This window comes from Schistocerca serialis, chromosome 2 (assembly GCF_023864345.2).
Source record: "Schistocerca serialis cubense isolate TAMUIC-IGC-003099 chromosome 2, iqSchSeri2.2, whole genome shotgun sequence".
In the NCBI taxonomy this organism is placed as follows: domain Eukaryota; kingdom Metazoa; phylum Arthropoda; class Insecta; order Orthoptera; family Acrididae; genus Schistocerca; species Schistocerca serialis.
This window is the reverse complement of record NC_064639.1, coordinates 286,778,116-286,805,036: the sequence shown is the minus strand read 5'-3', so window position 1 is coordinate 286,805,036 and position 26,921 is coordinate 286,778,116. Positions and strand designations below refer to the sequence as shown.

Here is a 26,921-nt window from a genome sequence, read left to right as displayed (position 1 = left end):
TCTCAAGGAGTGTATTGAAACGTTAGATTTCTCGGTGACATAAAGGTTCTATGAACTACTGTATAAAGGAAAGACACCATGTTATCTTTTTCTTATCGCCTGCCTTTTTGATCTAGTTGCTTAGCTCTTGTATTGCACTCGTGGCTTCGTATGCAATTCAATGTATACAGGTTTGCTGCCTATTCGTGTATGTCGAATTACCATTAAATAATAATTATCAAAGTTGAATTTCAAAAATTTGTTCTTGCTGCGAAACGTAAATCTTTTCCTCTACTTTCCATGTACATAAACGTGGCCAATTCCTTGTACAGGTGGAAGTTCATGTTGTATTTTAATTCCCAAGAGTAGCTTGAAGTTGGTTTTCTTTCATTTCTCGCGCTCTACATTCTGAACAATCTGTATTTTCAAGTTATTTGGGAAGTCCGATTTTTAGTTATCACAGCACGATTATCTTTGATTGTTGAAAATGTATCTTTACTTAAAGCCACAATAGCAGGAGCTTGCATTAACTTTGGCTTGAGCCTGACGAAGTAATATTTCAAAAATAAAAGAATTTTCAATTTATTTTGAGTCAGAAAGAAAAATACTTAATATTCACGCCAGAGTTAATTTTTCGAAGGAATAAAATATACCTGTGGTCTCAGAATAATAATTCCTAACTAACATCATGATATTTTCTCTTTACGTAATATATATATATATATATATATATATATATATATATATATATATATATATATATATATCACGATTATTCATTGTAGCAAGAGAAGTCCATAACAATAATAATAGGTGTTTATTCTTGCTTTCCCAATAATTGTTTAGGGAGATAATTTCTTAATTTCCCGTAATAAAATCAGGCAGGGTCTAGTTTAGTACACACCACAGCGAAATGCAAAGCAAGAATAACTAAACGTAAGCACCATTGTATATAGACGCCATATAGCCACAATATGTAAACACAAAAGGATTAAGCAAATAATGATAAAATTCTACGTATTATTCTCAGATAGCTTGACAACTGCAATTATAGCCGAATAGGCTTATCGCACGAAAGAAATTCAACTGAAGCAGCTGACTTGAATTCGTATTTATATTTCTATAACTTTCTCTTTTTTTCACTCACTATCTCACGACAGAAGAACATTTCACTTCAAAGTTATGGCGTCTCGTAATCAGTGTTATTGCCTAGTGCAGGATGCGGACAACCTGCCCGGAGCAATAAAAGAGCTTTGTACCGCGTTCGAGCTGACAGGCCCGGCCGCAACACAAACAGCGCGGCTCGGAATGGGAGCCCGCCGTATAACGAGACCGTTTCGCGTTGCATCGGCGGCGGACATATGACAGATCACGGATATTGGCGGAGCGCGACCGGCTGATCCGTCATTCCCGACACATGCACAACCCCCCTGCCCCACCCCTCTCCAGCGCTATCGACCACGCCTCGGCAGACGGGGTTGCACGGGTTGGTGCACCGTATCTCGGTCAAGGGAATCGATGGCGGCGTGACGTCACGGAGGCACACCTCGCGCGCCGGCCAATGGCGGCGCGGCTGGGGTTGCGGCGGCGCTCGGCTCGGCATACCGGCGTTCCCGTCCGCAGCTGCTGTGCGCTCACGTGCGGCACGCGTGGGGCTGCCGGCGACGCGACATGCCCGCAGTGGCCGCCTCTACCGTAGACTGAAGGTAAGCACTGGCTGACCACCCTCGGCTCCACTCTTCTCGAGTCCCGAGCTAGCGCCTTCATTTCTGAAACTTTTATATTAAATGAAAGTGGCTTATTCTTGTGGTTTTTATTTTGCTGAATCCTGATGTGATAACGAAAATATCACTCACTATTTTTTCTGTCATCAGTTGTTGTACCTTGCGGCAGGTCTAGGCACGGTACTCGACCATCTCTTCCGCACTCGTAGTTACCTCTTTAATTCTGTAAAGTATTTATCGATTTATTCCCTCAAACTGCCTTCACCTTCTCCCTCTTCTGCCTATCTATCCCTTTACTACTCCTTCAATTCCTTGCTAAAGTAAGCATTGGCGTCTCAGCACGTCACCTAGCCAATTTCTCTTACTTTTTTTCTATTCTCCACAATTCTTTGCAACGCCTATTCAGTTTTCGATATTTCAGTGCCGAAGTTGTCCTGATTATGATGCAAACTTCCTTTGGACATGCCTGCACGTCCAAAGGAACAGGCACTGCGGTGACCACAGGTGTTACGAAACACATCAAATGACTTCACAATTGCGAATAGGGACTACCATCAACTAAAGAATGGAATGACGACAGTGAAAATCTGTGCCGAACCGGAACTCGAACCGGATTTTCCGGTCATCGCGTGGGGTCGCCTTACCAGTTGTCTATCCGTGCACGACTCACGGCCCGATCCGTGAGTCGTGCACGGATAGCCAAAAAGTAAGGCGACCCCTCGCGATGAGCGGAAAATCCGGGTTCGAGTTCTGGTTCGACACAGATTTTCACTGTCGTCATTCCATTCTACAGATGATGGTAGTCCTTATCTCGCAATTGAGGATTCATTTGATGTCCTCGGTTTTCATGGTGTCTTCCCAACTCCCACCCTCTAGTTTTCGTCCACACCCACATTTCCAGTTCTTGCAACGTCCTTGTCTCTGCGCCGTAGAAAATAATGTTCCTCATTTAGCAATTGGCCAATCTTCTCCTCAGTGGTTTTTATTCGGTGACTTGCACAGCAATTTTCTCTTTTTGTCAAACGCTTCCTTGGCTGTCTCGCTATGCCATAGAAAAAGTTACTGTCTCTTCCCTTCCTCCCCCTCCCACCGTTCATCGTAAAATATTTAAATATTTCTTTGGAAGTACAAATCTACCAGCAATTATTTTGGTTTTTTTTCGAGTTTAGGCTGAACAGCAATTCCAGTTCCAGGCTCCATACTAACAAGGAAAGCCGGCCGCGGTGGTCTCGCGGTTCTAGGCGCGCAGTCCGGAGCCGTGCGACTGCTACGGTCGCAGGTTCGAATCCTGCCTCGGGCATGGATGTGTGTGATGTCCTTAGGTTAGTTAGGTTTAAGTAGTTCTAAGTTCTAGGGGACTGATAACCACAGCAGTTGAGTCCCATAGTGCCCAGAGCCACTAACAAGGAAAAATTTTTAAAGTGTACTCGTCGCTTTGGCGACATCTGAGCAGTCTTACAATTACACTCGATACTACAAAAATGCTGTTTGTGGATTCTTTCGTCACTTCTTGGTAGAACAATTTCATTATAAGATGTCCCCTGTGAACACTAGGATGGCCCAACCGGTTAGAAATAAACAAAAATTAATTGAACAAAAACAGTCAACCTTGACAAAAAAGTATCTTATTAGCGATTTTATTATGCGTATTACATATACTATTTCAGATAATAACATGAATGTGGTATTTCGGTGTCAGTGGTTGAGTTAATGTGTATCATGACTACCACGACAAGTTCTTTGCTCTTCTATTATTTTGCACAAGAATCGCGTGATCCGATAAAAAATGCTAGTGCCACCCCTACACGTTAAGTTGTGCCTAATGAAACTGCCTGTTAAAACATTACGCAGTGAGGGAGAATAAAGCATCTCTGTGAGAATTTTTCTCACACATCACAAGCAGAAGTGAAAGAGGCCGTGTTTGTCGGACATGACATTCAGAAATTGATGTTCGATTCGAACTGCGAACCAAAACTGAGTGAGCCTGAGTGTGAGGCTTGGTTATCCTACAAGCAGGTTTTCTTTATACGTTCTTAGGCAACGGAAAGGACCAACATCATAGTTATGTTTCAACCAACATGCCTGAATAAATCAAGAAGGTAGGCTGATGAGAATCAAGTGTCACTTTTTGAGCATTCACCTTGATTTTTTGCCTGCATTTTTGGTGTTTCCAGTGAGGAACAAGGTGAGCCACTTCATCAAGATATTACGGCCGCTGGAATACCAATATAATGGAAAACTACTGATAGTCAATTCATTTTCACGTGCAACAGTTGGACCATCGAAGAAAAAGCTATATTAGACGTCTTAAGTTCAAAGGAGAGGGGAAACATAAACGAAGCACAAACAATTCCTATCTAATGAAGAGGTCACCGTCACCAGTTTTCTGTTCTGTGTATCCATTGCTTCCTTCTTAATGTTGCTGTGTGTGTTGCCGTCTATCTCATCATCCGCGATATGAAATCTCTTGTTTCCATACCGCCTTTTCACTGTCACATATTACTCTAAGACTATTCTAGAAGCCCCTCTTTCTTTATTAATATCTGTACAATCCAATTTCTTTTCATTTTTTAAAATTACATTCAACAATTTGTCTCTCTCTCTTCTCATTACCTCCTGATTTTTCGCTCTATCCATCCAACTTATTCTTTCCATCCTCCGTCACGTCCACTTCTCAAAAGCCTCCATTCTTGCTTCATTCTTTGTTCCTTAGTGTACATGTTGCAGCACCATACACGAGATCACACCATACAAAACATTTTATTAGTCTTTTCCTCAAATCTTTGCCCATTCCTGTTTCGCCATTGCTACCCTGATGTTAATTTCTGTGCAACTTTTCCACTCGTTTCCTATCTTGTATGTTTGTATGTATTAAACCAGGGACCTAGAAACGATGGAGAGGCTTCGTCCCGCCGTGGCCCTCAGTGGTTCACAACCTCACAACAGGCCACAGCAGCCCACCCACCCCACCGCAGCCCCACACCGAACCCAGGGTTATTGTGCGGTTCGGCCCCCAGTGGAACCTCCCCCCCTCTCTCTACCGCCCCCCCCCCCCCCCCTGGGAGCGTCTCATACCAGACGAGTGTAACCCCAAATGTTTGGGTGGTAGAATAATTATGGTGCACGCATACGTGGAGACGGTGTTTCCACAGCAATCGCCGTGCAATAAGGGGAACCAGCCCGCATTCGCCGAGATGGATGGAAAACCGCCTTAAAAATCATCCACACTCTGGCCGGCACAACGGACCTCGACACGAATCCGCCGGGCGGATTCATGCCGGGGACCGGCTGCCTTCCCCCTCGGGAAGCAGCGAGTTAGACCGTGCGGCTAGCCTGGCGGGCTTCTTATCATTCTTCCTAGATATTTAAGGCTTTACATATGCTCTACACACTGTTCAGCCAAAACATTATGACCACTGCCCACCGTGCCGTTGGATACCGTCTAGTGGCGTTGCGGGCACTTGCGGTAACAAAAGGATGTAAGCGGAGCGGACACAGACGGGAGGTCATCATAGCGGAGATATGGGCTGCAAACGGGGAAATACATTGAGATAAGTGACTCTGACATAGAGCAGATTATTATTACGCAGAGCCTGTGAACGAGTAGAGTATCTCGATAAACGCGATGCTGGTCGAATGCTCAAATGCTACTACCACGGGCGTCTACGGAAAGAGGTAGGAGGATAGTGAAACTACCACGAGGCGCTAAATAGTTGGACGTCCACGACTCTTCACAGGATGTGGGGCTCGGAGTCTTGCCTGCTCTGTAAAGTAGGATAGATGGTGATCTGTGGCATCTCTGCCGAAAGAATACAATGCTGGTGCACACACAAATGTTTCGGAGCACACCGTTCATCATACATTGTTCAACATGGAGCTTCGCAGCAGTCGTGTTCACATTTTGACTCTACGACATCGTCAGTTACGATTGCAGTGGTCATGGGTGCATCAAGATTCGACTTCGATCAGTGAAACGTGTCGGCTCTTCGGGTGAATCAGATTTTTGCTGCACTAGGTCGACGATCGTTTCCACAAACGCCGAAATCGAGGTGAACGGCGGTTCGAAACGTGCAGCGCGCCACGGACGCAGATTTGTGGGAAGAGTATTATGCAATGGGAGACATTCTCCTGCGCTTGCATGGGACCTCTGTTGGTAATCGAAGCCACGCTGACAACTGCGAACCACCTGCAACCCCCTTCATGCTTGATGTCTTCCCCGACGCGGATGTCGTCTTTCAGCAGTATAATTATTCCTGTCTCGGAGCCAGAACTGTACTACAGTGGTTTGAGGATCATTATAGTGAACTCACGTTGATGTCTCGGTGACCAAATTCACCTGATGTAGATCCTATGATATAGGTCGCTATCGGGCGCCATTACCTAGCACACAAATCAGCGGCTCGCTATTTACGCAAATTACACGACCTATGCGTAGATATCTATTGCCACAAACCTCCACAAAACTCCCAACAAACTGTCGGATTCCTGATAAGCAGAATCAGTGATGTATTTCGTTCCAACGACGGACAAACTAGTTATTAAGCAGGTGGTTCAAAAATGTTCAAATGTGTGTGGAATCTTACGGGACTTAACCGCTAAGGTCATCAGCCCCTAAGCTTACACACTACTTAACCTAAATTATCCTAAGGACAAACACACACACCCATGCCCGAGGGAGGACTCGAACCTCCGCCGGAACCAGCCGCACAGTCCATGACTGCAGCGCCTTAGACCGCTCGTCTAATCCCGCGCGGCTAAGCAGGTGGTCATAATGGTTTGGTTCATCAGTGTATTTCTCCTTAATGCATTATTTTTGTCCTTTATTTTCTCCTAGTGTCATAATTTTTGCTTTCTTTGTATTGATTTTCATTCCATAAATGTTTCTAACTTCCACGGTACCCTCTAAATTCTGCCATTTTTTAATGTCACAAGAAAAACCACGTCGCCTGCAAATCTCAGCTACAATGTTCTCCTTCCTCCAGTTTTTACTCCTTGTTATCTTGTGGAACATGGTCAATCATACTTTCTAAGTACAGTTTGAAAAAGGTAGGAGACAGCCAGCGACCTTGTCTTAATCCTTTTCCTGGTTCTGCGCGGTTGGTAATTTCTCCATTCACTTTCAGTTACACTTTTTAAGTATAATGAGTTACTGAAGGCTCACAAGCAGACTCGGGCCACGTAGTATTAACGCAAAATCTGAACAGCACCTCAGAGTGATCAACTGTTTACACTACAGCAAGTTTGCGCTCAAACGACTAATATATTGAAGGCCATTTTACGGGACACATAACGCTCTTTGTTGCCAAACTGGCTCACTATTCAAGTTTATCTCAAGTTGATTCTGTATTTACACCCTGAACCGCCAAATAAATTGGTATAGGCATTCGTATTCAAATACAGAGATATGGAAACAGGCAGAATACGGCCCTGCGGTCGGAAACGTCTATATAAGACAAGTGTCAGGCGCAGTTGTTAGTTCGGTTACTCATGCTAAAATGGAAGGTTATCAAGTTTTAAGTCAGTCTGAACGTGGTGTTATAGTCGGCGCATGAGCGATGGGACACAGCATCTCTGAGGTAGCGGCGAAATGGGGATATTCCCGTACGACCACTTCACGAGTGTGCCGCGAATATCAGGAATCCGGTAAAACATCAAATCTCCGACATCGCTGCGGCCGGAAAAATATTCTGCAAGAACGGGACCAACGACGACTGATGAGAATCGTTCAACGTGACAGAAGTGCAACCCTTCCGCAAATTGCTGCAGATTTCAATGGTGGACCATCATTAAGTGTCAGCGTGCAAACCGTTCAACGAAACATCATCGCTATGGGCTTTCGAAGCCGAAGGCCCACTGACGTATCCTCGATGACTGCACGACACAATGCTTTACGCCTCACCTAGGCCCGTCAACACCGACACTGGATGATTGGAAACATGTTGCCTGGTCGGACGAGTCTCGTTTCAAATTGTATCCAGCGGATGGACGTGTACGGGTATGGAGACAACCTCATGAATCCATGGACCGTGTATGTGAGCAGTGGGCTATTCAAACTGTTGGAAGCTGTGTAATGTTGTGGCGCGTTCGCAGTTGGAGTGTTATGGGAACACTGATACAGGTAGTTACGACTCTGACAGGTTATACGTACGTAAGCATCCTGTCCGATCACCTGCATCCATTCATGTAAATTGTACATCCGACGGACTTGGGCATTTCCAGCAGGACAATGCGACAATCCACACGTCCAGAATTGCAACAGTGTTGTTCCAGGAACACTCTCCTGAGTTAAAACAATTTCGCTCGCCACCTAACTCCCCAGACATGAACATTATTCAGCATATCTAGGATGGCTTGCAACGTGCTGTTCAGAAGAGATCTCTACCCCGTCGTACTCTTACGAATTTATGGACATTCCTGGATTAGTCATGGTGTCAATTCCCTCCAGCACTACTTCAGACATTAGTCGAGTCCATGCTACATCGTGTTGCGGTCTTTCTGCGTGCTCAAGGGGGCCCTACACGATATTAGGCAGGTGTACCAGTTTCTTTGGCTCTTCGATGTATATCTCCGGACGGCATCTGATGATACTGTTCCACACAAATGGCTTCTTATGAGATACATGCCTACAGAGTATCGTTTCAGTTGTGCGACTGAATTCGTGATTTCCCGTCGGAACGATCACAGTTCGTAGTAACTGCCGGGAAGTCATCTAGTGAAACCGAAGTGATACCATGGGTTTACCAAGGAAGTGATATAGACCTTCTGCTGTTCATTATTTATATAATGTAAGAGACATTCTGCACACTTCCCTTGGAATGTTTGCAGATCATTCCTTCGTTTACCCTTTAGTAAATTCATTAGAAAATCGAAATCCATTGAAGAATGATTTAAACAGATACCAACTTGGTGCGAAAAGTAGTAGTTGACCGCAATGAAAAGTGTGAGTTCCTCCACATAACTGCTAAAAGAATTTCGTTAAATTTTAAGTTACACGACAAATGACACCAACTTAAAATTTTGCTTCTGTGTGTAAAAAAATAATTTTATAATTACAGTATGTACCACGCAATATGACACATGCGCTTGAAAATGAGAAATTGTCGAAATTGGATAACTGCACGATTTAAATAAAGATTGTGTGCGTTACATCCTACTAACCATGTTTTCTTTTACTGACTAATTTAAAAGTTTTAGATTGAACTAAATACCAATGAGCAGAAATTTATGCATGGCAGGGCAAGATTCTAAAATTGCCATTTTTGGTATCAGAGAACTTGAGAAATTCTTGCTGATTCTTAACGAAAATAACCAGCAATATTGCCATTGATTAGCATTCCTGAAAGTGACGAAACAAGAAATAAACTGAAACGCTCATTCAACTTATGCAGCTTATAACAATATTTGTTTACAGAAGTTCACATTTGATCGTAGTAATGGACTTTATTGCATTATTTTCATGACATATGATATAACGTTGGCCGACATAATTAAATATTAATGAAATTTGTTTTGAAAGCTACATTTTAAGTTGTCTGGCTAAAATGTAATCCAAGCCAGCATTCGACAAGATGAATGTAGGAAGCCTCCCGAAACAACCTCAAATTGAACAACCTCAAATTGGCAGGTACAATTGGCTCTTAACAGCCTGGGATTGAACCAAGAAGGGTATTATCCCCCCCCCCCCCCCCCGCCCCTTACCAAACCCACCACACCAGCGAGTTTGACACGTAACTGGGCACCCATGGTAGCTGGACTGCTGAATTTGTAATACGACTACGTTGTGCTGTGATGGACCCCATGGAGTTTGAGAAGATCCCATTTCTTGGAGATCTTCTCGACCTTGATTTTTCACATTTTGTTATGTCTTGTTATCTCACAAAAAAAAGGAAAGCACCCATTTGGGACCATATTAGTCGCGAGTGAACACATTTATGGTATAGGATACCGTGCCCTACAGAGTCTACTACATGGTCCAGTCACATTAATGTAACCACTGCCCAGTTTCGACGTCAATGTACAGTAACTGGTCTCGGACGGCATGTGATAACACTAGCATGGAAGGTATGTGAAGGTTGTTTGGAGGACGCGGAAAACAGTGCAGTTGTTGTCGAAATGCGGAAATGGAGACTTTATCTGACGTCTAAAAGGGCATGAAACATTGGCTTCCGGGCAAAGGCTGGAAGCATTTAGAAATGGCTTAGTCTGCAAACTGTTCGTGTGCCGGCGTGGTTGAAGTATACCGTGTACGACAAAATAGGGCTATCCAAAACTGGAGCCAAGGTAACCGAGGTGCACCGTGAGCCATAGATGACAGGGATGGACGACGGCTGTGGAGAAGTGTACGGGCGATTAGACGTGCAACTGTTGAGCACCTGACTGGTCACGTGAATCAAGAGCTAACAGTGTCTCATCAACGACCGTTCTATGGACGTTGCTGCGAATGGGTCTCCGCAGCAGGCTCCTGGTTCTTGCACCCATGCTGACTGCTATTCATCGGCTACGAAGGGTGGAACTTACATGCCCACGCCGCTACTGAACATCCACTGATTGGCGACAGGTGGCCTTTTGAGATGAATCATGCTTTATGCTCCATCGGAGAGATGACCGTTTGATCATCGCAAGGGCCCACGTCGGAGAAGAAAACGTAATGGCCTGCGGGGTGTTTTCGTGGCATTTTCTGGGTGATCTCGTCATTCTGGAAAGCACAGTGGATGTATCGTATCACTACTTGGGGACCATATCGTCCCGTATTTGTAGTTTGTTTTTCCTTGTCACGATGGCATCTATCAGCAGGACATTGGAATGTGTCACACAGATCGCTGTGTACGTGCGTGGCTCGAAAAGCACCAGGGTGAGTTTACTGTGTTCACCTGTCCAGTGTACTTCCCGGATTAAAACCCAATCGAGAATCTGTGGGACTACCCCGATCGGGTTGTTCGTGCCTTGGATGCTCAATCAAGAAACCTAGCGCAGCTGACCACGGCATTGGCTCCACATCCCTGTTGGTAATTTCCAGAACCTTGTTGAGTTTCTTCCGACAAGTCTAGCAGCGGTTCGCGCTGCAGAAAGTGGTTATTCAAGTTTTTGACAGATGGTCACATTAATGTGACTGGATAGTATATAATCCGTATGCGACTGAAAAACTGAATGTGGTCTCAGCAAGCCGCGACGAACCTTCTTTGACCGCAGACAAATGTTAAAGAACTGTTGCGATTAAGTTGTCCAGTAGGAGGAGGGAGTGTCCTTGAAGGAATTATGAATGAAATGCTAGGCGGGTATACTGCTAGCACGTTAATTTTTGAGCTGAGATATTTGCTGGAATTCGCGCACAACCGTATTGAAATGGTTTCCTCCCCCTAGGTCTATAAGAACTGTATGGGGAAGGGACAGAGAGTAGTTTGCGGACTGTATTTTGACACAGTTCTGTAAATTGTCATATTCGTCTTGACAACACCATAACCACCACCGTGCCGAAGGCAAGGCATAATTTTCCGTGAACAGTCCGTGTTAGAATTATGGGAGGAGGCAAGTGCCGCTTTCTTGCATCTTCCCTCTTCCCTCTCGCCCCCTTGCGGACGCCAATGTGAATACCTAGGCATTACAATCACAAACAAACTGGAATTATCATACAGAAAGTGTTGTGGGGAAGACGAAATTAAGACTTTGTTTTATTGACAGAACATTTGGAAGATGCAACCGGTCTCCTAAAGAGACTGTCCACACTACGCTAGTCCAACATCTTCTGGATTACTGGACATCGAAAAGGCTCAAAGAAGGGTAGCTCTTTCCGTATTATCGCGAAATAATGGAGAGAGGTCACGTATGTGATAAGAGAGTTGGGGCAGACTCATCAAAACAAAGGCGTTTTTCTTTGCGGTGAGAGCTTTTTACGAAATTACAGCCACAAACTTTCTGCTCCGTATCCCAAAATATTTTGTTGAGTTCCGCCTGCATGTGGTGAAATGACCATCGTAATAAAATTTTTAGAAAAATCGGAATTCGCACGGAAAGAATCAGGCGTTCATTTTTTTCTAACATCATATTCGAGTGTGAAACACTCGAGATATTGTCTAAAAGCGGTTCTGTGAACCATCTGTCGAATAATTAAGTGTGAATTGCAGAGTAATCATGTAGATGTAGAAGACATGCGGCTCAGTCGGTAGCGAATGGCCCCCATGATGGGACAGGCAGACGTTGCTACTCAACACCCAGCGGCAGTAATGTTCGTTTCTTGCCAAAGTATCTACCTACGTTGGGCTGAGACAGAACTGATGTCACATCACCACCCTGACCAGTCTTTTCGACACATGGCTCAGGCTGAAAAACTTTCTCGTTTTGAAAGGGTCGGTAGTAGAAGAAGTGAATCTCTGTTTATGTGGACACATCGATCTGCTAAAGTAATAGCAGCAAATATATGTATATACAGGAGAGGTTTGTGCACATACAGACACAATTAAAATTGTACCACATACATGACGATCTTTTTTTCTGATCCTCCACAGACTTATAGCGTGACACGACTATTGGATAAATTCCGTTATGAAGTTGCTGAGGCCATGAAACTTTTTGAAGGCTCTTCGCTGCAGCAATATCGTCACACTCTGTCTTCGTTTTGAGACACGGTGTTATCGAGTAATTTCATGCCGGAATTTCCAAATTAATCTTTCTCTCCCGCACTCCAGAGACTGATACTTTAGATGACAATGCAGATTTGAAAAAAGCGTGACGTCTTCTCTGATAGCCAACTGAAAATACAATTGTATTGTAGTCTTATTTTTCAGACCAATTTATTTCACTGTTTTAACACGATGACTAGGTGTCTACACCACTCTGTCACAAAAGGACAGTCGTCAGCTACTCTGTCGCCTTCAGCATGGCTTTATATCACGAAGGGGCAGTATGTGGCATGGGTCTGCCTTGTTCCTGCCACATATACTCAAAATTGTATGTACTTTATGATAGAACATCTAAAATGTCACTGCAACGCTTCGACATTTTTATGCTTATTGTATAGTCTTCAGTCCATGCATGAGGACTGTGTGATGTAACTACCACTGCCCGTTATTATGGACATGAAATGGCAATACATACTGCAGAAACTAGTAATTCAGTGATTGGGTTAACAAAGAACTTTGCAAATTAATTGCTTTTCAAAAGAAGACTGCAATAGAAAATTAGGCTATAGCTCGCCCCCTGCACTGAGTAACCATGGAAATACAATCGTTTCGGGTAATATCCAATGGAACGGAAAATATATTCAGTGAAGACTGGAGTCTTCTCAGTTTTTCACAGAATGGACTAAGCGATAAACGCCTGGAAAACGGTGAGTGGCCAAAATTCATGGCAAGGCACCGGATGCGGCGTTAGTAGCGCACTACTCCTCCGCGCGCTCTCCAAACTATGCATGGAGTCGTAGTCTTCGAGGTGTTGAAGTCGATCTGGAAAGACATTCGGCCACCCATCTTGCAGCGCTACGCACAGTTGTTCTTGAGTACTGTACTAGTCGCATGGGGCCTACACGGGTAACAACAGCATCCCCTAAATCGATCGCCATCATCGTGAATTCAATGAGGTGTCCATAAAGTCACTTGCGTGCAAACAAAAAGCGATTACATGTCGCTGTGTTCTACTTGAAACATTGCTTCTCCATCAGAGTACTGTAATGCCAAGAAGGGATACACATGGTCTCTCAACATAATGTGCCTCTCACTGGTCCCTTGAGTGGGACCCACTTGCAGTTACGTGAATACAGCCCAGGCCATAACTGAACCTACTATCCCTCGATTATCATAGCTTCATGAGACACATGCCACACTCTCACATCCTCATCAGCTCGCTACTACATAGAAGTGAACGCCGCCACTGTTCCATGATACAGTGACGAGGTTGGTTGGGGAATGTTTGTCGCTGAGCTCTGTGTCTACAAGGGAGACAAGTCGGTCGACAGTTGTTCAAGCGTATTCGATGTATTTGTCTGTATACAGTCTTCATGGAAAAAGCTTCCTGGAAGACCGGCGGCGAGCTATTGCGTATCGTCCAGTATGTCTTATGGAGGTGACGCAACTTCCTTCTTCACACGCTTATGACGTCCTGTGCTTGGGCTTACAAGAGTGGAGACACTGTTACTGCGATATTCACACCGGCCGCTGTAGTCGAGCGATTCTAGGCGCTTCATTCTGGAACCACGCGGCTGCTGCGGTCGCAGGTTCGAATCCTGCCTCGGGCATGGATGTGTGTGATGTCCTTAGGTTACTTAGGTTTAAGTAATTCTAAGTCTAGGGGACTGATTACCTTAGATGTTAAGTCCCTTAGTGCTTAGAGCCATTTGAACCATTTTGTGATATTCGCTATCTGTCCCAGACAATGATTTTTCGGAAACCCGAATGCTATGACCGATGCATTTTACACCTATTATCTCACCACGTTCAAAGTCGGTTAGCTCGCGACGAGATGACATGTTCAGTACACACCTGCCTATAACATACAGCTCAGGTATTGGGTCTACACTCGCGCCACAAGCGACATTCAGCCACAATATTCGTTCGTCATACATCTACAGATGGGAGAACTTTTTCCATTCAGATATGTTCAAATGTGTGTGAATTCCTAAGGGACCAAACTGTTGAGGTCATCGGTCCCTAGATTTACACACTACTTAAACTACGTTACGCTAAGGACAACACACACACCCATGCCCGAGGAAGGACTTAAACCTCCGGCGGGAGGGGACGCGCATCCGTGACGTGGCGCCTCAAACCCCGCGGCTACTCTGCTCGATAAACTTTTTCCGTGTCTCTTGCCCATTTAGTTTATGTAACGTTCACAGTTCACTGACAGGTAAAACCCATTTCGAAATGATAGCTATTTTCTTACTCGAACAACGCCTGAATTCTGTTACCTTAGCTTGCAATTTCTGTGTATAACAGGGTAAAAATACAGCGGAGGGGAAGGACAAAATTATCAAAATATCAGAAACACAACACATTATCATGTCTAATTCGGCGTATACGAAAACCACTGGCACCCAAAACAGCTCCCGGTCGTCTCGGAATTGGTAAATACAGGTCATGTATGGTTTTAAAGTGAATGTTATACCACTCTTCCTGCAAAATAGTGGCAAATTCAGGTAACGATGATGTTAGTGGATAGCGACCGCGCCCCCTTTCTCTCCAGTGCCTACCACAAAGGCTCAATAATTCTGAGATCTGATGACTGTGTTGGTCAGAGGAGAAGTGACAATTCGTCCTCGTGCTCAAAAAACCAGTCATCGACAGTGCAATGTGTGTGAACAGGAGCTGTGACGTCTTGGAACATAGAATCACCATTGAGGAACAAACATTCTACCATGGGACGCACCTGATCAGCTAAAATGGTCATATAATCCTTGGCAGTAACTCGACCTTCCAGAGAAGCCATGGGACCTATGGAATACCACGATATGGCTGCCCAAATCATCACAGAACTACTGCCACATTTCACTCCTGGGACGTAAACTTGGCCAGAAGTTGGAAACTGTGTGAAACAAGACTCATTCGACAAAATGATTTTCTTCCATTGTTCCATACTCCCGGTTTTGTGGCTTCGGCACCACATTTTCCTGTTATGGGCATATTGATCACTGATGACTGATTTTGGAATTTCGGCTAGCCCTCTAATTTCCTCCTTATGGAGCTCCTTTCGTGTTGTTTTGGTGCTGACAGGGTTCGCGACTGCGACATTCAGTTCTGCTGCGACTTTTGCAGCTATCATCCCCTTATTTTTCGTCACAATCCTCTTCAATGGCCGTCCGTCACGATCACTCAACATACACTTTTTTTCCGCGTTGTGGATTAGCGGATGATGTTTTCCCGCATTCCCTGCATGTGGTATAAATGTTTAATACGGTGCGTCTTGGAACACCGAACACTTCAGCTACCTTGGTTACGGAAGAACGCACCACACGAGCACCAATAATCTGCTCACGTTCGTACGCATTGAGCTCCGACATAATGCACTCACAACTCCACAGAACACTTTTATAACCTGGACTTACACTTGTAACGAACTGAGGATATTGCACAGGTGTCGTTCGTGGCTAATACGTCAGCCTAACCTGCAGCTTGGCTGACATTTCCATTTATGTTCGAGCTTGCACTTCTCGCGGTTTTCCCATATTTTTGTCCCACCCCTGTACATTGCATGCAATGACCTAAAAGGATCTGACAGTAGCATCTAGTTACTCAAAGATAATATTATGGCGATGCCACTAGGATTGTACAAAAATTTACTGTTTGTTTCAAAAGCATTCGTAACGCCTCGTGTTCAGTGCTCTTTCAAGTCCGATCCATCAAAATTTTTCAAATGCCGAGTTTCACATCAGCCGTCGAACGAATGGTACAGACCATGAACGTCGACATCATGGATTATGTGGCAGAAAGTTTTGATGTACAAGTGAAGTTAACTAGTTCACAGCGAGCGAGGTGTCACAGCGGTAAGACACTGGAGTCACATGCCATAGGACAGTGGTTAAAAACCCCGTCCGGCCATCCAACTTCCTCTTTCAAAGTTAAAAAAGACAAATATGCATTTGTTGTGTTAATTAAGATAAAATTAAAAATAGACGAAAGATTTCATCATCCTTGTAGCTTACCTTCGAGATAGTTGTAATTACATCGCAGATGTATCACTTTTATTTTAGAAACTTATGGTGTAATAAAGCAATAAATAAATTTGTTACTCACACAAATACACTCTCCCCCTCCAGCAAAGTCATGATGATAATAATGATGATGATGATCATCATCATCATCAGGCTCATGACTTTGATGGAGGAGATCATGATCATGATCATCATCATCATATCCTTATAAGGATTAGGTGCTGTAGTCATCCGTTCCGGTGTCTATCATCCATCCATCCATCCATCCATCCATCTCTTGCGAGGTGTACCTAGTTCCCTTTTTCCAGTCGGCCAATAATTCACTATCTTGTTTCGCAATCTGTTTTCTGTCATTCTGTCAACATAATCTTTCCATTTCATTCTATTCTCTTCTCTCTTGTCATTAACTGAAAATATTTTTAAATCTGATCTTATTGTTTCATTCCTTATTTTATCAATTTTACTACAGCTCCTTACATATCTCATGAACTTTATCTCTGTTTCTTGAATAAGTGATTTTTCATTTTTTTGTTGCCCTCCATGATTCGGAAGGACATAAAAGAGTAGGTACAGCCATAACTTCATATAATTTCATTCGTGTTTCTTTTCTTCTGTTTCTTCCCAAAGTTCTTCCAATTGTTCCGCAGGTAGCTTGATATTTATTAAACTTCTTCTCTATAACTTTGTCAAAGTTAAAACTAATATCACATCCTGGATTACTGAAGTGAGATACTTGTTCTCAAATTCTTCATTTGTTATTACTTTCGATCTGACTTCATTATTTGTTTTGAAAGCCATTATGTTTGTCTTATTTGTAGATGTAGTTACGTCGTAATGTATTGCTTATTGACTCAATCTGTATACTGGTCTTTGTAAATTATCTTTTGTTTCCTGTATAATTATCTGGCCATCAGCATATACCAGAGCATTTAATGATACGCTAGATCCTATTTTAATTCCTAAGTATATTTCATCTTTCCACTTGATAACTAGGTCGTCAATATATAACATAATAAAGGTAGGAGACGGACGGCATCGTTGTCGAACACCTTCATTTATTTGTATTTCAAGTGACATTTTCGAACCACAATTTATAACTGTTTTTGTGTCTACAAATAGAATCTTTATGGTACTAATAAGATGTTTAGGAAAAGCTTTTATTTCCAATATTTTCCACAAAAGAAGTCTTTTTACCTCATCAAAGGCTTTCTCAAAATAAGTAAACGCTAAATGCGTTTATAAGCCAAATTTCCGACGTTTTACAGTAAGTTGTCATCTTATAAATATATTATCATTACGCGAACGTCCCTTTCTGAAGACCGATTGTTCTTTTGAGATTATCGCATCACCAATAGTTTGCAACCTTTGGTTAAGAATTTTCGCATAAGTTTTATATCGTGCATTTACTATACTGGTACTTATACCTCGATAATTTCCTGCGTCTTTCCTATTGCCTTTTTTTTCAAATACAGACATTACTTAAGCAGTATTCCATTCTTGAGGTACAGAACAATTCTTCCAACACATAATAAAAAAAAAGGAGGAAGCAAAATTCTAAAATGGTTCCTCCACATTTGATTAATTCAGCATTAACGCCATCTAGGACATTAGCTCCTCTATTGATTGTTACATTTAAGGCTGCTTTTAATCATTTTACGTCTATTTGTTTTACAGAGTTATTATCAATGTCCTATGGAGTAAAAAAACTGTAAAGTTACAGTCGTATGTATATTTTTTACATTACATTGACCATTCGTCCTTTACATTATCTTCCGTATATGTAAACTGCGTCCACAGACACGGAGGGGGGGGGGGAGGGGGGTGGCAAATCGGTACCGACCGATAACCGTGTCCTTCTCCGTCAATAGCGTCAGCAGATGCTCTACGGAGGGCGTTTAGTCAGCACACCGCTCTCCTGGCCGTCGTCAGTTCCCGAGACCTGGAGCGCCGCTGCTCCGTCAGGCAGCTCTTTAGTTGGCATCACGAGACTCTCGTGCACCCGACACCAATCCTCCCACCAAGGAAAAGTCCCAGGCAGTACGGGGAATTGAATCCGGGCCCTGTGCATGGCAGTCACGCGCGCCGACCGCTCAGCTGCTGTGGCGTACTTGCCTTAAAAGCACTTTTATAAAATTCTTGAAGGCTCCGCATATGACACTGCAGAGGTCGGAAATTATACGAGATATTTACACTGAAGAGCCAAAGAAACTGGTACACCTGCCTACTATCGTGTGGGGCCCCCGCGAGCACGCCGAAGTGCCGCAACACGACGTAGCATGGACTCGACTGATGTCTGAAGTAGTTCAGGAGGGAATTTGCACCGTGAATCCTGCAGGACTGTCCGTAAATCCTAAGAGTACGAGGGGATAGAGATCTCTTCTGAACAGCATGTTTTAAGGCATCCCAGGTATGCTCAATTATGTTCATATCTAGGGAATTTTGTGGCCAGCGGAAGTGTTTAAAGTCAGAAAACTGTTCCTGGAGCCACTGTATAGCAATTCTGGACCTGCGGGGTGTGGCATTGTCCTGCTGGAATTGCCCAAGTCCATCGGAATACACAATGGACATGAATGGATGCAGGTGATCAGACGGGATGCTTACGTACATGTCACCTGTCAGAGTCGTATCTAGACGTACCAGGGGTCCCATAGCACTCCAACTGCACCCGCCCCACACCTTTACAGGGTCTCTACCAGCTTGAACAGTCCCCTGCTGACATGCAGGGTCCATGGATTCATGAGGTCGTCTCCGTATCTGTTCACGTCCATCCACTCGATACAATTTAAAACGAGTCTCGTCCGGCCAGACAACATTTTCCAGTCATCAACAGACCAGTGTCGGTGTTGACGGGCCCAGGCGAGGCGTAAAGCATTGTGTCGTGCAGTCATCAAGTATACATGAGTGGGCCTTCGGCTTCGAAAGCCTATATCGATGACGTTTCGTTGAACGGTTTGCACGCTGACACTTAATGATGGTCCACCATTGAAATCTGCAGCAATTTGCGGAAGGGTTGCACTTCTGTCACGTTGAACGATTCTCATCAGTCGTCGTTGGTCCCGTTCTTGCAGGACATTTTGCCGGCCGCAACGATGTCGGACATTTGCTGTTTTACCAGGTTCCTGATATTAACGGTACACTCGTGAAATGGTCGTTCGGGAAAATCCCCATTTCACCGCTACCTCGGAGATGCTGTGTCCCATCGCTCGTGCGCCGACTATGACACCATGTTCAGACTGACTTAAATAGTGATAACCTGCCATTATACCAATCTAACAACTGCGCCAGACACCTGTTCTCGTATATAGGCATTTCCGACCGCAGCGCAGTATTCTGCCTGTTTACAATCTCTGTATTTGAATACGCGTGCCCACATCAGTTCCTTTGGCGCTTCGGTGTATAATCTTATGTCAAAAGTTTAACGCAATAAGGAACGTATTAAAGATAGGAACTGTGTTTGCACTGAAGCAGTATAACTGACGATGGGCAGATGCACGGACTTTATTCATCGAGTATTTGAGAGTGAGAGCATTTGCGCCTTCCAACAAACTTTGCTCATAATCTTAAACGCAGGCTAAATGTTTTCTCGCCAACATGCCCCCACAAAATGATGAAAGGAAAAAAGATTATCACTTATTATATTTTCGCTGTTCATGCAGTACAACTTCATCATTGGACATGACATCTTAATTTATTACTTCTTTACCATTAACTTTATTCGATGCAAAGTTTTCGGACAATATCTATACATGTATCACTGAATTTACCAGGATATACGACTCATAAATAGTCGTAAGCGTGAAAAAGTAGCGTAAGTGTGAAAAACTAGCTTTTGTTCAAAATTTGAGCGCAAATTATGCAGACTATATTCATCCAGTGTTTCGTAACGAGAGTACTTAGCGACTTGAAGCATCATTTCGAACCTTTCCTAAACCTTTTCTAGCTTACGTACTTAACGTCAAATATTTGACACATTAGCTCATTCATAAAGTAATCAGTCGTTAGAAGATGTTTCATACATGGGAGGTCCATTGCTTAAAAGCCCAGAGATTTATTTGTAGAAACTGTTGAAATACGAAACGATTACCAACGTAGCTGCCGCCATTTTTTAAGCATCAGATGGTAAGTACGAGACTTCCGTCAAGTTATGTAGCTCGTCCGTAAATAGTATCCTAGTGGCCCATTTTCAGCCGGCCGCTGTGGCCTAGCGGTTCTAGGCGCTTCAGTCCGGAACCGCGCTGCTGCTGCGGTCGCAGGTTCGAATCCTGCCTCGGGCATGGATGTGTGTGATGTCCTTATGTTAGTTAGGTTTAAGTAGTTTAAGTCTAGGGGACTGACGACCTCAGATGTTAAGTGCTTGGAGCCATTTGAACCATTTTTGGCCCATTTTCATATTTCCTCTTCAGTTGCAATGAGAAGCTAATGAAAAGCGATAACCGACGTTTGTGCAAGGTTTTGGAATAACGCTAAGGAAGGCTGGAGCTGCAGTCCCGCTGTAGGTGCACTACCTCCATGCGTTTCACACTTGCAAAAAAAGTCGAGACACCTACCGGTACTTCTACCCCTACGGCATTCTGCTTGATTCGCCAAAAAAGGCGCACTCGACACTCAGAATAATCTTACCCTGATCTATATCTACATTTAAAAGTGCATGGCAGAGGGTACTTGACACTGTACCATTTATTAAGAATTCTTCCCGTTACATTCACGTACGGAGAGAGGGAAGAATGATTGCTTAAATGCCTCTGTGTATGCTGTGATTAGCCTGATCATGTCTCCGCGATCCGTAAAGGAGAAATATCTAGCATAATCATAGTTTGAAGTTAGTTCTTGAAAGTTACTAAGTTGGCTTTCCAACGGCCTTGCCGCGGTGGTAACACCGGTTCTCGTGTGATCACCGAAGTTAAGCGCTGTCGGGCCTGGCTACACTTGGATGGGTAACCGTCCGGTCTACCGAGCGCTGTTGGCAAGCGGGATCCACTCAGCTCTTGAGAGGCCAACTGAGGAGCTACTCGACTGAGAAGTAGCGGCTCTGTCACGAACACTGACAACGGCTGGGAGAGCGGTGTGCTGGCCACATGTCCCTCCGTATCCGTATCCAGTGAGGCCTATCGGCTGAGGATAACATGGCGGTCGGCCAGAAGCGTTAGGGTCTTCCGAGACGTGTTCGGACGGAGTTGTGCGAGAAACTGGCTTTCAATTTGCGTCCAAGCGTCTAACATCAAGCGTTTGCTAATTCCGTTTTTTCATCACCTCTGTGACGCTCTCCAATGGCTGAAACAAACCTGCAACCACTCGTGCTGCCCTTCTTTGCAATCGGTTGATATCCGCTGTTAGTCTTATTTAATTCGGGTTCTACACAGTTGCGCAATATTCTGAGATGTGTCGGATAGGCCTTTTGTAAGCAGTATCCTTCATCGATTGATTGCTTTTCCATAGTATTCTACGAATAAACCGAAGCCGGCAACTTGTTTTACGTATTACTGAACCTATGTGATTGTTCCACTACAAACTTTTATATCCAGATGTTTATATGAGTTGTCTGATTCCATTTGTGTCTAGTTGATACTGTGCTCATAGGATACTACGTTATCTCGTTTTGTGAAGAGCGGAAGTATACATTTCTGAACAGTTACAACAAGCTGCCGAGCTTTGACCCACTTTTGGCAACTTAACATGATCTGACTGAACATTTGTGCAGCTTTTTTCAGACAGTACTTCATTATACGAGGGTTATTCGGAAAGTAAGGAACGATCGGTCGCGAAATGGAAACCACAGTGTAAATCCGATGAAGTTTTGCACCGGTGTGTCAGGCAGTGTCTCTAGTATGCCCGTCGATTGCGTTACTTCGTTCTTTTTACTTATGAGCACACAGGGAGCACAAAAAGATACCTAGAACAATAGTGGCTCCCGCCAAGTACGAGGACCCGGTGAGAAATTTCGCCTGAAGTTATGCAGCCAACATTACATAAATGTCTTACGGTTTCTTCTTCAGGACAATAATTCTCAACCGCATTCTGCAGGGGCAATGAAGATGCTCCTGTATCATTTTCAGTTGGAAATGTTTGATTACCCACAATACAGCTCGTAATTGTCCCCCTCTGAGTTTCATCTCTGCTCACATGAACCGCTGGCTATGAAGACAACATTTTGGCACAGACAACGAGCTGTAGGCCAGCGTAGAGAATTGGCGGAAAGCGCTGGCGGCTGCCTTCTATAACGAGGGTATTGGAAAGTTGGTACAAAGCTACGACAAACGTCTAAGTCGGATGGGTGACTATGGAGTAGCTGGAATTTGTAGCTAACTGTTGAAAATAAAACAGTTTTGATTTTTACAGTGATTTACGTTTCGCGACCTGTCGTTCCTTACTTTCCGAATAGCGCTCGTACATAACTGCATCATCTGCAAAAAGTCTAAGGTTGCTATTACTATTATCTGAAAGTTTGACATTTCGGCTATAAGTAGCCTTGCATCTAGAGAAACTTGCGTGCCAATTTAGTGAAAATAAATATATAAATAAAATAAAGTGAAACCATAACGTAGCGTCAATACATTTGGGTCGCTTACGTTCATTCTCTCGCGCTGTTCCGTTCCCTACAATGCTAACGCTTGTTCACGGGTACGAGGAAATGGTAATGAGCACTGATGAACGCTGGTTCGCTTCCGTTCGCTTCCATTCGCTCCGGTGTAAACGAGAATTTACGCGCTTCGGTGGTGGCGCGGCGCACGCCATTTCACTGGCCAATTGCCGCTAACGTGATATCCGGTATCCCGAGCAGGGGCAGTGCGCGAAGCCTGAAGTCGCGCGTCCGCTACCAGCATAACAGCTCCTGGGTTATACCCACATGGCATCACGTAAGAACCCAATTGACCGACCTTTTGCTCTGGACCGCAACCCTCGTCTGGAAACGACCACCAGGTCTCGACAGTGTCACACCACAGTCTTACGTATACAGTCGTGACACTCTCTGCTGTAAATGTTGCTACCGTCTGACAGTTGAAAACGCACTAGCGCCCCTAGCGGCAAGAAATCGACTCGTCACTTAACGTCTCCGTGCTATAAGATTAATGCTTGTTTGCAATTTTTTCTACTTAATTTACGAAACAGTTATTGTATTTTTGCAGACCAAGCGTCAGTAAAATATCAAGAGACCTGAATAGTCGTAAAGGAAACGTAAACAGAGCCAAAACTCATGAATGAAGTGACACGCGCTACATATCCTCCAAGAAGAAATACTCTCGAAACTGCATGTAATAATGCATCTTATTCCACTGAAAGCAATATAGTACGAACAAAGTTACTTTTGAATGCATTATGGGAACAGCAGTGATCAATGTCTTATAAATAATTACTATTAAAAAACAGTCTTGATCACGATTTATTTAACAAGGTGACCGGTTTCGGCCACTACTGTGGTCATCTTCAGACCTATAAGTTGTATACAAAGCTCTAATTAGAGGGTTACATACATTAAACAAAATACATAAAGTTATAAAGCTATAAAACGTTGAATTACCATTGAGTAGGAACCTCTTTCTGTTGGAAACCGGTCACCTTGTTAAATAAATCGTGATCAAGACTGTTTTTTAATAGTAATTATTTACGAACAAAGTGTTTCATCTAGAAGTAGTATTACTGTTGTAGATTGTTCTTATGATTGGCATTTTCTTTGACAGGCATCAATTTTGTACAAAGTCCGAATATTCTGATTTTATCTATGATGGATACGAGATCTTGCTGTTACAGTGTGTTGAAATTTGGGCTCAACCGCCTATTCACTGAGTAAAAAACAGTAACATTTACGCGTTTCGAAGGTCAAGACTTCATCATCAGAATCTCTAAAAGCTTTTAAATTGAAGTATAAATAATAACAGTAAAATCGTATGGTTTCTTCCTTTGCAACACTTACTCTTTAAGATATGCATCCACATCATCATCAACTAAAATGGATTGGCAAATGTTGTCCTGAGTATTAGCACCATCACTAAAACAGCCACTCGTGTACACGGCCCATATATCTCCATGAAAGCAACAACTCGAAGACAAACACAGACAGTCTCTTCCCACTATAGCACTAAAGTCTCCAAGTAACGAGAGTTTATCTGTAGTAGGTATCTTGACAAGACCATTGTTCAGTTGCTGGTAGAACTGATTCTTTGGCTCTTCATCACTGTCTAAAGGGGAAACATAGGTAAAAACGAGGGTGACGATGCTGTCTCCAGTGAGAGGAATTCAAAGAGTCATAATTCTTTCAGTGACAGCAATAGGAGTTAATAGGTGTAACAAAAAGCAACGAGGCTAGATCACAAATGGTGTTAATTTTTTGAGTCCCAGTTTCAGTCATAGTATTTATCTGAATTTGTGACTCGAGGAGTCGATGCGCAGCCGTTGCAATCACTAAGAGGCATCTGTCGTCATCAGGAGCAGTTACGATAAAAAGTATTTTATAGTTATAATAAATTCGGAAAACATTTTATTTAGGAAAAACTTTAAATAAAAATCGTAATTACCAAATCGTCATAGTGTTTAGTGCATTATCATACATATATTATACACTTCTGATTTTGGGCCCAGCGGTTCTAGGCGCTTCAGTCCGGATCTGCGCTGCTGCTACGGTCGCAGGTTCGAATCCTGCTTCGGGCATGGATGTGTGTGATGTCCTTAGGTTAGTTAGGTTTAAGTAGTTCTAAGTTCTAGGGGACTGATGACCTCAGATGTTAAGTTCAGTAGTGCTTAGAGCCATTTGAACCATTTTTATTATTTTGGCATTAATAATAAAACACAAATGAATAAATTAAATAGGCTCAAAGTATTTTGTTAAAACTAAATAGAAGAAAAACAATAATGAAGTCTTGACCCATGATGTTCTTCGCTTAATCCTTGGTTGCATAGCCCTTTGCGTGTGTTACTGCAGCACACCTGGATGGTATAGAATCTAAGAGTTTGGCCTATCGTGCCCGACCAATCTTTTTTCCATTGCTCACACAATTCCTCGTAGAAAGCCTCCTTGTTGTTGCAGTTTTGTTGGCAACACAACTAGACAGAAAAAGGTGTTTATAGGGTTTAATCTGGACTTTGGCTTTACCATCCGAATATCTTTACTTTGTGCTGCTTCAGAATTGTTTTCACATTGCCGGAATTGTGCTTCGGGTCGCTATCACATTGGAATTACGAGACATATTTCGTCTCCCGTGAGATATCTGGTGGGTCTGTTATTACTTCACCGTACTTCAAACTATCTATTACACCATGGATTTCGACCAGAGGACCTACATCACTTCTTGAGAAACAGCCCACACCAAGGCATTTCCTGCTCCATGTTTCATCGTGGGTACCTGCTACTTTCTGTCATTCCCCTTGTTTTTCGGCTGAGAAGAGATTGAACTGCCTTTCATCACTCCATACAATGTCTGACCAGTCTCCAGTGGTCCACAACGCGTACTTCTTAGCAAAGTGTTATCTGGTTTTCCTATTTTTCGCACTTATCGTAGGTTTTCGAGAAGGCCGCCTGCCATTCAGATCTGTGGTTGCTAATCGATAACTAACCGTCGTAACATGGGCTTTCACCCCGTGTTTTTCCTGTGGATCATCACGTACTGGCAGTGCTGATGTTTTTGGATCAACCATTGATTGCCCTCGGATGATCTATCTTCTTTTTGGCTGGTTTTTCGGGGCCGACCATTTTGTGCGTTGTTTTCTATCGTCGCCCTTTTTTTCTGAAGACGGGCAGACACACTAGAAAGCTGTTGAGAATGCCGAATTCCTTCGCAAGGAAGGACTGAGTTTGCCATTGACTCAGTGCTGTTAAGATAGCTTGTGTGAAATCTATTGAATATTCTTTAGTTTTAGGCGTTGCTGTAAGTAAATTAAAATGTTGGTATTAGATCTGCTTTATGCTGTTTTGTTTGTTGCAATCTTGCGATTCTACAAAATACTTGTGAACCGCTTGGAAACATTCTTTACGGCTGAAGTCCATGATGCTTATCTGCACTCAGCAATTTGTACATGTAACCGCGGTGGGATCAAGCAGTCTGTTGTCTGAAAAGCCGGTTTATTTTGATTCTGTATATAGATAAACACGCCTACCAACCTACTAATTCAATTAGAAAATATTTTTGAATGAGTCTGGACTGGTGTGAATGTAGCGTATCTACGACAGAAGTGCTGTACCACAAAAATAAACACTATCAGCGATCTACGCTCACAGTTTTTTGTTCGGTTACGTACAACACCGCTGTTTTCCTACATCCTGTTCTTTACAGTGGATGATATTCTCTGAACTAGTCTCAGTGATATGTTCTACGCCTGATAATATGGTTTCAGTTAAGGCAGCGAGGTCTACATGAAATCCAGCTAGCTCGTGTGTTTGTCTGCCCAGTCTCTTATCAATTCTCCGGAAGATACCTGATATTCCGTGTTCCGAAGTCTTATTCATATTTGTGACGAAATGAAATGAATTCTGTCATCAGCCGCCATTGGGCATTGGAATGAATTAAGTGCCAACAAGTGAAAATTTGTGCCAGACCGGGCTCCAGACTCAGATTTCCCGCTGCAAGCGAACGGTCGCTTTAACTGTTTCG

The 26,921-nt window shown here is 43.4% G+C and overlaps 1 protein-coding gene across 1 annotated transcript in view; it reads left to right on the top strand.

The window, feature by feature from the left end:
- Nucleotides 1-1,611: 1,611 nt before the first annotated feature.
- Nucleotides 1,612-26,921, top strand: part of LOC126457055 (long-chain-fatty-acid--CoA ligase 1) — a 632,391-nt gene continuing 607,081 nt past the window's right edge. Inside the window, exon 1 of the mRNA XM_050093045.1 lies at nt 1,612-1,685. The gene's annotated coding sequence lies outside the window, so the exon portion shown is untranslated. The remainder of the gene's footprint in view (nt 1,686-26,921) is intronic.